This window comes from Vanellus vanellus (assembly GCF_965231255.1).
Source record: "Vanellus vanellus genome assembly, chromosome: 5".
Taxonomy (NCBI): Eukaryota; Metazoa; Chordata; class Aves; order Charadriiformes; family Charadriidae; genus Vanellus; species Vanellus vanellus.
In genome coordinates this window covers 9,980,375-9,992,406 of record NC_138910.1, presented here as the reverse complement: position 1 = coordinate 9,992,406, position 12,032 = coordinate 9,980,375, and positions in this window count along the sequence as shown.

The following is a 12,032-nucleotide window of genomic DNA, read 5'->3' as shown; positions in this document are numbered from 1 at the left end:
CAAAAATAGAATCATTTTCCCCCTCTATGCATTAATTTGCATTATTGCCACTGAATTTTATCTGCAATTTTATTGCCCAGTTGTCCAGGATTGCAGGATCCTTCTGTAAGTGTTGGCAAAGAGTGTTGGATTTGTCAGAACAAAGCAATTTTGTATCATCAGCCTAGTTGTTTTCTTGGCTTCATTTTTTGTCTCTTTTTCTGATCTTTTATGGATACCTTGAGCAGAACAGATCCCTACAGAGCTTTTGCTGGGATAACTAAAACCTGATAATTCATCAACACCTTTGTTTCACCCCTTTTAACTAGTTTCATTGCTCTTCTATGACATAAAATTTCAGGTCAGTAAGAAAATTTGGGGAAGGGCCTTGCTAAAAATCCATGCACGTGATGCTAAGAGTGATGGAACAGTTCTGCGCACATACCTTTGCTCTTACTGCAGTAGGGAATTCTGCAAAATCCGTTGAACCTCTTCCTCACTATATCACCCATATCCATGAGTCTTTCCAACCCTTTCTTTCCATAGCTCAGGTTTCCATGTCGGATGCAGAAATCACGTCTCCTGCAATGCAGCCACCACTCTTTATGGGCGTTTAAAGATTGGTATTGTTTGCCACTTTCCCCTCTGCTGCTAAGATATATTTAAACATTACATACCACTAGTAGTAGTTCATCAGTTTTACACTTAAGTTCCTCAGAGAGCTTTAGGACAAAAGCATCTGGGCCTGGCAATTTGTGAGAATTTTAATGATTTGCTTTAAAAACATTTCCACTGAGGTCTCAGCCCAGTGCAGGTCCCACCTCTGCCATGAACCCTCGTGCAGAGATCCAGCGCACTTCCCTGTGATGCTCCCTTACAGCCCTTCCTCCACCTCCACCTCCACCCCGCAGGCATCCTGTGGGCTCTCTGCCTGGCCAGGTTTAAGACACTGGCCCAGGTTGCCCAGAGAGGTTGTTGAGGCCCCATCCCTGGAGGTGGCCTTGGGCAGCCTGGTCTAGTGGGAGGTGTCCCTGCCCATGGCGGGGGGGTTGGAACTCAATGATCTTCAAGGTCCTTTCCAACCTAAACCATTCTATGATTCTATGATGATCAGCTTTTAGGCCTCCAGGAAGCCGTGCTTCAAAACCTTTTCCAATCCATCTGCTGTGGTTTTACATTTCAGCTACCAGAACTTTGTGGGTTTTTCTACTTTTCCCATTCCTACATGTTATTCATGTTTTAAAGGGTGTCTTTATTATTCCTAATGGCATCTTCTACACTGCTGGTTTACCTGGACAACTTTTTTTCACCCTCTAAACAAACTTCTTTTTTTAACAAGGTATTTACATTTACTCCAAGGCACCTAACAGAATATATTTAAACAAACTCCTTGCCCCTGCAAGCTGCCTTTTTAATCATTTTTCTTCATTCTGTTGTTCCCCCTACAAAAGGTAAAAGTTACTCTATTGGGGTTTTATTGTGTGTATTTTTCAGCTCTAAGGATCTTGAACAGAAATGTAGAATGTTCACTGATACCGATAGCTTCTTCTACAGTTAAATCATATGCAAGGTTCAGTGAACTACTCTCAGCTAAATCACCAGCTGATTTTCCTCCTTCAGCTTCCCTGTTTACTTGATCCAAGAAAGAAGCATTAACTTCTCTAAAAATGTCACTTCTTCACCAAATCCTGTCTGGTATTTATCCTCTTTGCTTAGGGAAAAGTGGAACAGAATGTATCTCCTGATCCTTGCAAATCATGACCGGTTTCCTATTCTCTAGACAATCTTATCTTTTAAATAACCCCAAGTTATTTGGATTAAAGTCCACTTATTTGGTAAATGGATGTAAGATAAAGAAAAAGAAGACCAGATTAATGGTTCCTCCTACATTAAACTTGGAGAATCTACATTGCTTGCTGAAGTGTCATGCATGCTGCTGGGCTCGTGAAGGCTTATTCAGCAGAGCAAAACCTCTGGGTACAATCAATTGTGTTGCTCCAGGATGCTGGAATAAAGTGCAGATCTATATACCCTTACATGAAAGTCGTATTCAAGAAAACCAGGACCTCATTTACAAAGGTTGATCATTTTGCACATACAAACCATGGGTGCAGATGTTCAAAGTGAGCTCTTCTTTTCATTATTTCCACTGCTTTCCCAAATGGGGATTTGCATTTGCAAATCAGGTAACAAGGGAACGAAATGGAAAAATTATACTAGGCAAACTGGTAACAGAACTGGGATGCTACATGTACGCATTAGCGTTTAGTAGCCTAAACTCATAAATCTACCCTAAATTCACAAATCTACCCTAAAGCAGCAATTGTCACATGGTGTTGGAAAGAATTCTGCTTTTTGGAAACATCAGATTTCCTATATATTCCCTCTGAAAGTTCATTTTGGTTTCTGTAAATTATACTACAACAACACTCAGCATTGTGGACATTTTGGGTGAAGCAGTTTCTGCTTTCAGAATTTTGCATCCTGAAATACCTACAGCAGATGGTAGAAAGCAGAGAATCCAACTCAGAGCCGCCACATCCGTGCTATTGACTGCAAGTAACAACATTTGTGTCCCTTCATCAATCAGCATAACTGCGCATAACGCATGGTTAGCCTTTTTACTTACCCAGTAATAACAGGCTGTCTTCTCAAGACTCACACCATAAACAGACCTGCAGGTAGAAGTTGAGCAATTGCACCCTGCAGTCCACTCCAGAAGGGACTGTTTCAGAGCGGAGGACAGCATGTGTAGAAGACGCTGGACTGTGCATGTGACACCCTCTTTCTGCTGGCTATACTGCCAATTCGCATCCATGCAAAACACCAAATGAGAGTTTGAAAAGAGGGAGTCCATAGGTCTGTTGGCAGTTTTCATAGGAGCGAGTCTGTTATCCCCCTTTCTGTCAAGCCCTCATCAGTGAGACAGAGAAACCTGTGTATAATATATACTGTGCTATGTGCACATGTGATGCAGAGTGAACGAGATATCAAAATCTGATAAATGGATTATTCAGAGTGGTTGAATTTGCCCCCAGGGGCCTCTGTGACTTTTGTTATTAAAAAAAAAAATAACATTGACTTGCCATTTTATATTCTTTTTTACTGCACCTGTATTGACACAGCCCCGTTTTACAAAAGGCCTCACTCACGTAGGTACCTGTGGTCCTGTGAGTGCAAGCCTAAGCCCTTAAAACGGTAGGACAATTCTAGACTAACATGTAAACTAGAGTGTCTTCAAGGATCTCTACTCAAAGCCATTACAGACAGAACAAATCCTGTTACTGCCCTCCCTCTGCCTCCTCTCTGAGGACACCAGGGAGGTGGTTGAGTCACTGTCCCTGGATGTGTTTAAGAGACGTTTAGATGTGGTGTTGGGGGATATGGTGTAGGGGAGAACTCTGTAGAGTAGGGTAGATGGTTGGACTCGATGATCCCAAGGGTCTCTTCCAACCTAGGCAATTCTATGATTCTATGACATCTCTCCAAAGCAGCAGGACACAGAGCCCCGCAGGTGCTCCCTGCACCGCTGAAAATTAACGCAACCCCGCGAGTATTCCCGTTATTTTGCTTTCCTCTATCGACCCCTGTCATGAGTAGAGAGGTGGCTTACCTTGAGCCCCCGTGGCTCAGGCAAATCAACGCAGTTGATCCACCAAAGCTAAGCAGGCTTTAGGACAAGATTATAGAGGCAGCACAGTACAAAGTGGCCATAATTCTCAGGGAATTTGGCTCACGGTATCGATTGCTGGGGGAGACTGTAAATTAATACAGCAGGAGGCTACAAGTTTTGAATGCCCATCAAATACAAATGAGGGAGCATTAGTGTGTCTCATTAGTTTTCATCAGGATAAAGAGCTCAAAATATTATACAAGTATGTTTCCTGAAAATAAATTTTTGGCAGGAAACAGAGCTGTCAACAGCAGGAGCAAAAAATGTGTTCATCAGGAGATGTCTCCTAAAGAGACAGCAGGGATGTCACTGAGAGAAGTATAAGGATGAGCGGGTCTTGAAAACTATACTTCATTTTTTATACTACTGATTACTGGTGTCAGAGACCTTCGATCTCTTGAAGAGAGAGTTTCAATCTCTTATATGGGGAGAATTGTCCGTATAAATACCAAGGAAAGGGGTTTTCAAGAGTCTGGAGATGAAACACCAGTTTATCTCAATGAATCTGAAGAACTTTTTTCCTACTCATTCTGAAGAAGTATCCTTAGAAACACCGGCTAAAGCCTCCACCCGCACAGAACATAAAAAGCACTTCATATAACCATGACCAAACTGTTCAAATCTCTGATAATTTCTCTGCCAGATCAGCAACAATCTTTCCTTTTCTGGACCAACTTAAGACCAGACTCAACGTCCATTTTTAAAGTTGGGAGCTTGATGCACAATGATGGCCACGCTTCCAGTGCGCTACAGAGAAGGAGACATTGCGCTCAGGGATGCTTCACCTCTGGATCCCATGTGCTTTTCCCCACCAGGTAGGTGCCAGCAGCCCTAATGCTGCCAAGAGGTAGGATATTTTGGTTCCATGGAGACTGTTTAAAATTAGTCACTGATTAGAATAGCAGAAGGAAGCCAAAATCTCCACTTACGTTGCAGTGGTGCTGCCACGGGGCGCCTGCAAAATGGATGTCATTCAGCATTGGAGATACCAACTAGAAGTCATTTCTGTCCATGGGTAATGAGGGGAGTGCAGGAGCAGGTTTTCCCACGGCATTTAAGCATTTGTACTCCTGATAATTCTTCCAGGTCACCTCCCACCCATGAGAGCTGGCAAGTGCAGTCTCTTACCAAAAAAAAAAAAAAAAAAAAAAAAAAAGAGGTTGGAGAGGATGGAGATGGAAAACCAAAACAGTTAGAGAGAAGCTAGCGCTGTGAGTTAGCCATGTCCTACCTCCCCCATCAGGATGGCACAGGGAAATGTAAAGGACCTGATTCCTCACTAGTAAACAGGAGGGGGAAAATATGGAGAACAGCAGGAAGGAGGAAAGTTAAGCAGTTATTTTTCTGTTCCAGTGACTTTATGATAAAATTTCCAAACAAGATGTTAAAACAAAGAGGAAATGAAACAGGCAACAACCACAGCAGACATGGGATGGAATGCCACAGCCGCTGAAGGAAAAGGATATTTTGTCTGGAAACAGTTTTCTCTGGGCCAGTTAATTACTGTGATACCTTTTTTTTTTTTTTTTACTTTCCCATCTCCTGCTGAGCATTTACTATTCCACACAGCACTCAACCTTGTCATCTGTGAGGATGTCCATCAACCAGGAGAAACCCACATCAATGTGTTTAGTTTCCATCCCATACCCCAGTCTCACCAGGCACCCAGAAGGAGATGCTCAGCTGGGAGTGGTACGGTGGTGATGGGTTTCTCCTGCCTTTTATTCCCACCTTCTGATAAAACAGAGTGCAATCGGCAGTGGTAATGCACTGCACTTCTGAGCATAAATGCTTTAAGAATCAATGCAAATAATTATTTAGCCGTATTTATAATCCAGTCGATTTATTTTGCTTAATCCTTTTGCCCTTGCCCCCACAAAAACTCTGTTGGTACAGCATAAATAGGTAATACGCCAATAGGTTAGAGTTAAGCATTTAAGGTAAATAAATCACTCCTTTTTTTCGTGCTTTTTCACAGCACTGTGTACCCATTCCTCTGCTTTGCATGTGGGCAAACAGAAGTCCTAGCAGTTAGGTGCTCTTCTTAACGTGTTGTAATGTAAAACAACAAGAATAAACCTGTGATACATTTGGAAATTTATGATGTCTACTCTTTTTCCAAGCTAGGGTACCTTGGCAATTCCACTGGATACAGTAGCTTGGTCTTTCAGGCTGGAAGAGCTGTGCTTCACTATGGCCAGAAACGGATTAGGGAGACTGTTAACGCAAGTCAGAAAAATCTCCTCCGTATTGGCTCGGACCCCAGTAACCCTTACCATTCCTCTTTAGAGGGGTTATGTACAAATGGGTGAGCCAGACTTGGATTCCCACGCTTTCCATTTTCATTCTGGCAGAAACAGCGTGCGCACAGCGCACAGCAAAAGAGATCTCCCCAGCTCCAGGAGAGAATAAGCCACGTAAGAAGTCATTGTCTCACATGAAGTATCTGAACTGAGAGAACAACACTGTGTCCGTCAGTGCCCAAAATCCCCGCCAGAGCTTGCACTGGCTTCACTAAAATCCTGAACCTCTCCTCTAGCACTTTCAGATGCTGAGGAAAAGTACCTTTGTAAATATAGTAGGTCATTTTCTGCTCTCAAAGGAAATAAAAGAACTCCATATATTTGCTCAATATTTTGTAATAAGACCAATGTGGCTCTTTCTGTGTTGTCAGGTACGATCTGCACCAGACCAGAGCAGAGACTTTAGGACGGGAGAGCAGGACAGGTCTGAACCAAAGGCGTTGAAGGCAACTAAAAGGTACCTGCTGACTTCACGGGGCTTTGGAAACAGCCCTTCGAGAGCTCCTGGCACTGTTGCAAGACTTCTTATAAAGCCCCGTACCTCGGGCACGGCAGGGTTTCTGCTTGCTAAAACACCACCACGGAACTCTGGGCTGCAGGGCTGATGGTGGGGTGCAGCAAGGCCGACCGTCCCGGCAGAAAGCATGGGTACGGGGCGGAGGAGGGTTAAGAGAGAGGGAGCGAGGGGACAATTCCCATACTCCTCCCGTCAGCTGCTCTAAATTTAAGCGTCGTGCTGAATGAGAGAGCTGGAAAGGGAACCCAGCTATTATTAACGTGCACAAAACCAACTGCAAAGATGTCAAGACAATCAGTTAGGCAGGATAATCTTTCGCTTGAAGGCGTTTTCAGTGCAATTATGTTGAGAAAAAAATTAGCCTTGATGTTTTTTGCATTTTTTTAAACTAATTGCTACAGAAACAAATTAAGTTGCCAGATTATCTCTTTCCTGAATTATCCATCAAAAGCCTTTGTGCTATGTATTTCTTGCACTGTAACAGGCTGAGGAGCTCATGTCAGAGCCCTCTCTGGGTCTGAAGGAGAAAAGGGGTGTATGTGTGCAGGGAGGGAGGAGGAACAGAACAGGCCAATTCTCTGGATATTTTTCTTTAGCCACTGTACTTCGTCATAAAAGTAGGGTTTTTACTGTTTATGATCTCCAGCAGAATTTTAGTTCCATGTTGTAGGCATTTTGAGATGCGCAATAAAGTGTTACTGCGTCACCTGGAGAGAGTTAGAAGTTTGTTTTAGCCGTGTTCTTTGGAAAAACTTCGTCAAAATGCTTTCACCCATAAAGATAACAGTTTCACTTCTGTCTTTCTGAAAGGGAGCAGGATACACGTTAAGGAAAAACGCGAATGTCAAATAACAGAGTAATTAAAATACAGAAAGACAACTGAGGGGGGGGAGTGTCAGGGAGGTGAGTGGGATAAACAACTCCTAAGTATTTTTTCAGCGGTTTAGCAAGAGGTAATCTTGTGCCAGAGCTGCAAAACAAAACGGCATGTGACAAAAGGAGAAGACAACACGAGAATATTATGCACGTTTTCCCAGAGGAATCCAAGGAGCAGAGGAACCGGGGTCGTTTGGATAAACAGGGCGTTTGCGAAGAGTGCAGGAAACTATGGGATCTTGGGTCCCTACCACAGGGCTGTTTCCCAAGGGCTGAGGTAGCATTTTCACCTTGGTACGGAGAAGACTATCACAGGACCTGCCCAAGAACAACCAGTGAATTCAAGGGGGCCAAGGGCAGGATGTAAGCTCTGAATGAGCCCCGTGGTATCAACATTACTACCGAAATAAGCCTCTGAGCTGTAAGTTTTGACTGATGTAGGAACCAAGTCCTTCTGGTTCCTTGGGGAAGCTTTTTTGGGGTGTGTAGGTAAATAACAAAAGAGAAGGCCCTTTGGCTTGCAGACTTGCCCCCCCTCTACTTAGCTGAGATTTTTCTTGCCTTCAGGTCCCCTGACTGAGCCCCCAGCTTTAAAAGAAGAAATCCATATGCCTTGGGCACCCATGCTGCACTTTAGAATCCCCACGGCGCTAAACACTGCCTTTGACTTCAGTTGACCTGCTGCTTTTCTCGTAGCCTTTCAACAGATTGTCACTTGAAAGCTGGACAATAGAAGCTGAAAGCAGCTGGCACAGCTGGATTATTGGTCTGTCCCCTTGGCTTTTTCATCCAGGTGTGAACACAGGGTTTGGAATCCTTCCTTCTGATAGTCAAGGCATTGTAGCCTACCCCAAATCTGTTGCATCACTTACCTTCAGTCCTCAAATCCACTTTTAGTACCAACATTTCAGCTCGACTCAGTGCACCCATAGAATGTCTCCATTCCAGGCAGAAATATCAGGGCTGGAAGCCTGAAAGAAACCCTTTCTACAACTGTGTATTTTGGGGCTCGGTCCCTTGGAAGGAAGTACAGGGCAGATCTTATCACTTCTCCCTCCTTCGCAAACAGTGATTAGCGGTGCGCAGAACTGAACACAAATGTGTCTCGTGCTCTGAAGCACGAAAAGTGCTGATGTCAGAGTCACCCTCCAGAAGCCTCACTTTCCAGATTTTTGTCCCTTTTTCACCAGAGGAGATGCATCACTTCAGAAAGAAAATGTATCTTTCCAGTTTCGCTGCCATTGTTTTACCCCCCTGCCCCTGGTACCTGAGCGTGTTCTACCCTGTACTTCTACATCACAGGGATATATTAGACCCAGAATTAACTGGAAAATGAAGACACAGAGAAGGCGCATGCGGATACAGCAGATGCTGCGACATGGGAGCTTCTCCGTTTCTTATCTAAAGACACCACAACGCAGTAGCAGAACTAGGTCTCCGTATCTCTGGCTTCTTATCAATCAACTTTGCTGCAAGATCATCCAACCTTTTGGACTGCAAACTGATAGTTCTCATAAATATACTATTGCATCAAGTATAACCTTCCTCTCTATAGACAAACCCCTTAGGTTTGGATTTAGACACTCCAGTAATCTGGGTCCAGCACAGATTTCCCACAGAGCAGCAAACCTCATTCCCTTTTTTTTTGTCATCCATGTTAATCTACTCTGTATCTGTGGTACCTGTATCACCTGTAGATACACTTCTGCATCACCCAGTGGAGTTTATAATTCTCTGCTTCTCTTAAAATGGTCATAGGTGCCAGTTCATATATTACATTATACAGCTAGAGATACTTAAATGAGACATTGATAATCTGAATAATCCATTTACTTGGACAATCCAAGATCCCCCCTCCTCAAGTTAGATGTGTTCTTTTACTTTCATGACATTATTGTAATTGCTCAAACCACTTTTGTTGGGATATTTGTTCCACCTTAATTACCTTGTCATTTACTATTAGGGATGTTAATAAGGTCATTAAATGTCACAAATAGCTTTCAGTTTTTGCTCTCTGTCTCGTTCATGTTCCTGCAATTCAGAAGTGTTCAGCCATATGCATATTATTATACATTGACATGTCTTAAACTATGCTCAATACCAAGTTTATTACAGCATTAAATTGATGACCTTGCTCTAATAATCAATGTATAAATGATCAATGTAACGCTATAATAAAGAAAACATAAACCAGCCAACTCTCTGTTAAGTGTGCTGAGCTGCAGTGACATTTGGTGGTCATGCACAGCAACATTTGTACAAGCTTCATTTAGAGAAGGTGGCAGGTTAATTGGGACAAAACACAAATGCCGTACAGCATCCATAATAAGCAGCCTGTTCCAGTGATATAAAGAAGGAAAAAAGAACTGCAAACATGTTTCCGCTCCTTCTGGACATCCCCTCTCAAACTAATATTCAGAATAAGTAGGTATCTGGAATTAGTACCAAGATGTTTTTATACATTTATACGGAAATATACCAAGATATCTCAGCAGGCATCAAGTTGTTTTTCTTCCTCTACAAACAGAATGTTTGTTGCTCCAGACTCCTATTGCCATAGCAGGATGAAGTGCAGGTTAATGATACAGCTCGCTTGGGTTCAAAAGTTAGTTCAAGAAAAAATTCAATTAACGGAAGCTGGAACCAGTGTTGGAGGGGTGACACATCATAAGTGTGTGTTACACAGTGTTCCCTGGCTCTCAGCAAACGTATACTCATGTATTTCCCCCCCATCCCAAAGTTTGCCACTGAGCAAAACCCAGAACAAGAGTTGATGAAGAATTGAAGGCTTCTATGGCAACAACATCAATATTTATCTGCAGAAATTACAAGCTTCAGCTAGGACTCCAGAAAAGTGCTCTTAAATCTTTCAAACTGATTGCTAGCCATATTTTACAATGCAGTTTGCATATCAGTATTTCTGAGATATGCTCTCTTACCTTCCCGGGGTGCTGTACGCACACTATGACACTTACAGAGAAACCAGGAGTGGTATACTGAAAAATGCCAATTGACAGTCAAAGTTAGCTTTGCGGGTGGATTAAAGTATAAAAGATATTTTTTCGTCAAAAAGTAGATGCTTATCATTCAATTTATTTTTCCTTTTTGTTTTTGGTTTTGTTTTTTTTTTTTTTTACATTTATTTTTGCATTATTTTTTCATCAAAACCATAAGCCGAAATTGAGTTCCCAGAAGAGGCTGGTTTTGCCGTTTTGTTTTCCATCTTTCATGGACGGACGGGGCTAGATATGGCAGCCACCCTTAATCCATCACCTTGGCAGAGCCAAAGCACAGGAGGAGTGGGTCATCCTCTCCAGTATCACGCAGCTGACAAAGACAGGTCCTTACCCGCAGGATCTGAGGACTCTTTACATTGCACCCCTTCAGCTGGAAAGGGCTCCTCGTGCAGGGCGTAGGCAACAACGCCGCTTGAGGGTGAACTGCCCAGCTCACGGGCGATTTGCAGTTTTACAGCCCTTCAATAATGAATTTACAATTCACGTTCTCTGAAGGCACCGAAAATAAATAAATGAGTAAGAGCTATGGGATTTGTACAATATCCAACAGGGGATAACCGGAACACGTGCAGGAGTATTTGCCGCCCTTTGCACAAACACGCTGGACGTCGTTACCCCATCGGGCTACTGCAGATTTACATTAATTATTAACACGCACCGAAGCGGCACACTCGGCCCGATTCCAAACGAGACGCAGCAACACCTGGTGTTTGTGTGCAAACCACCCCAGAAGGTTTACGAATCCAATTAAGGAAAAATGCAATGAGCTGTGGCAGGGAAGGTAAGTGTTACATAGGCAGGAAGGCACTACTTATAGCGACTAATCCGCAGGCGTCGCTCACGTCTCTGTGCCTACGGAAGCAGGGAACACAACAGGGATTCATCGCAGGTAGAGCGAAGGCATCTCGAAGCCCTGGGCGTTACGCAGCCCGGGGGCTCCGCTGAGCCTTTGAAGGTCCTGGCAGAGGGTCTGCCGCAGGAGCGCACTCCACAACGCCGCAGGAGAGGCAGTCACCGCGCGCACCTCTCCGGAGAGCAAAAAGCTGCGTTTGGAGCGGGTGGGGAAGGGGCAGAGGTGTTTGATTTGCAGCAGCCGGGGCACCGGAGGGATGCTGCCGCAGCCCGGGGGAGGGAAGGGGCAGAGGCGGGAGAGGCGAGAGCCCGACCTGCCCTCGGCTCCCTGCTGCCGGCGGAGCTCTGGTTGTGCCCAGGTGAGGATGCCACAGTCCCCAGTGCTCGACAAACGTTGTGGTCAGGAGGAGGTACGTGTTTCTGACACACGAACAATAAGGTGTCGGTCTTTGTACAGGAGGCGTTTCCTCCTTGCGCCTAAACGAGACTCGGAGCACAGCAGCGGTAAGGTTTCTTTGGGAAGACGGAGAGCCTAGCTGTAACACTACCTACACAGACCTGGAATGTGATAGGAAACCAGTCCTTAACAGAAAAGTTAACATTTACAAACCCGAAATATTTCTAAAATATACCATATTTATGAGACTTACCCACAGCAGCGTTTCTCGTCAAAGCACCGCATGCCATTTAAGCACGGACGCCGTTTTTACATAACACACGTTTAGCCCTGACAGTTCTGCTGCCTGAAGGATCCCGTGTAAAAGATGCACTGCACATTTTTCTGCCTTGCCATCGCTATATTTCAAAACCTGCTC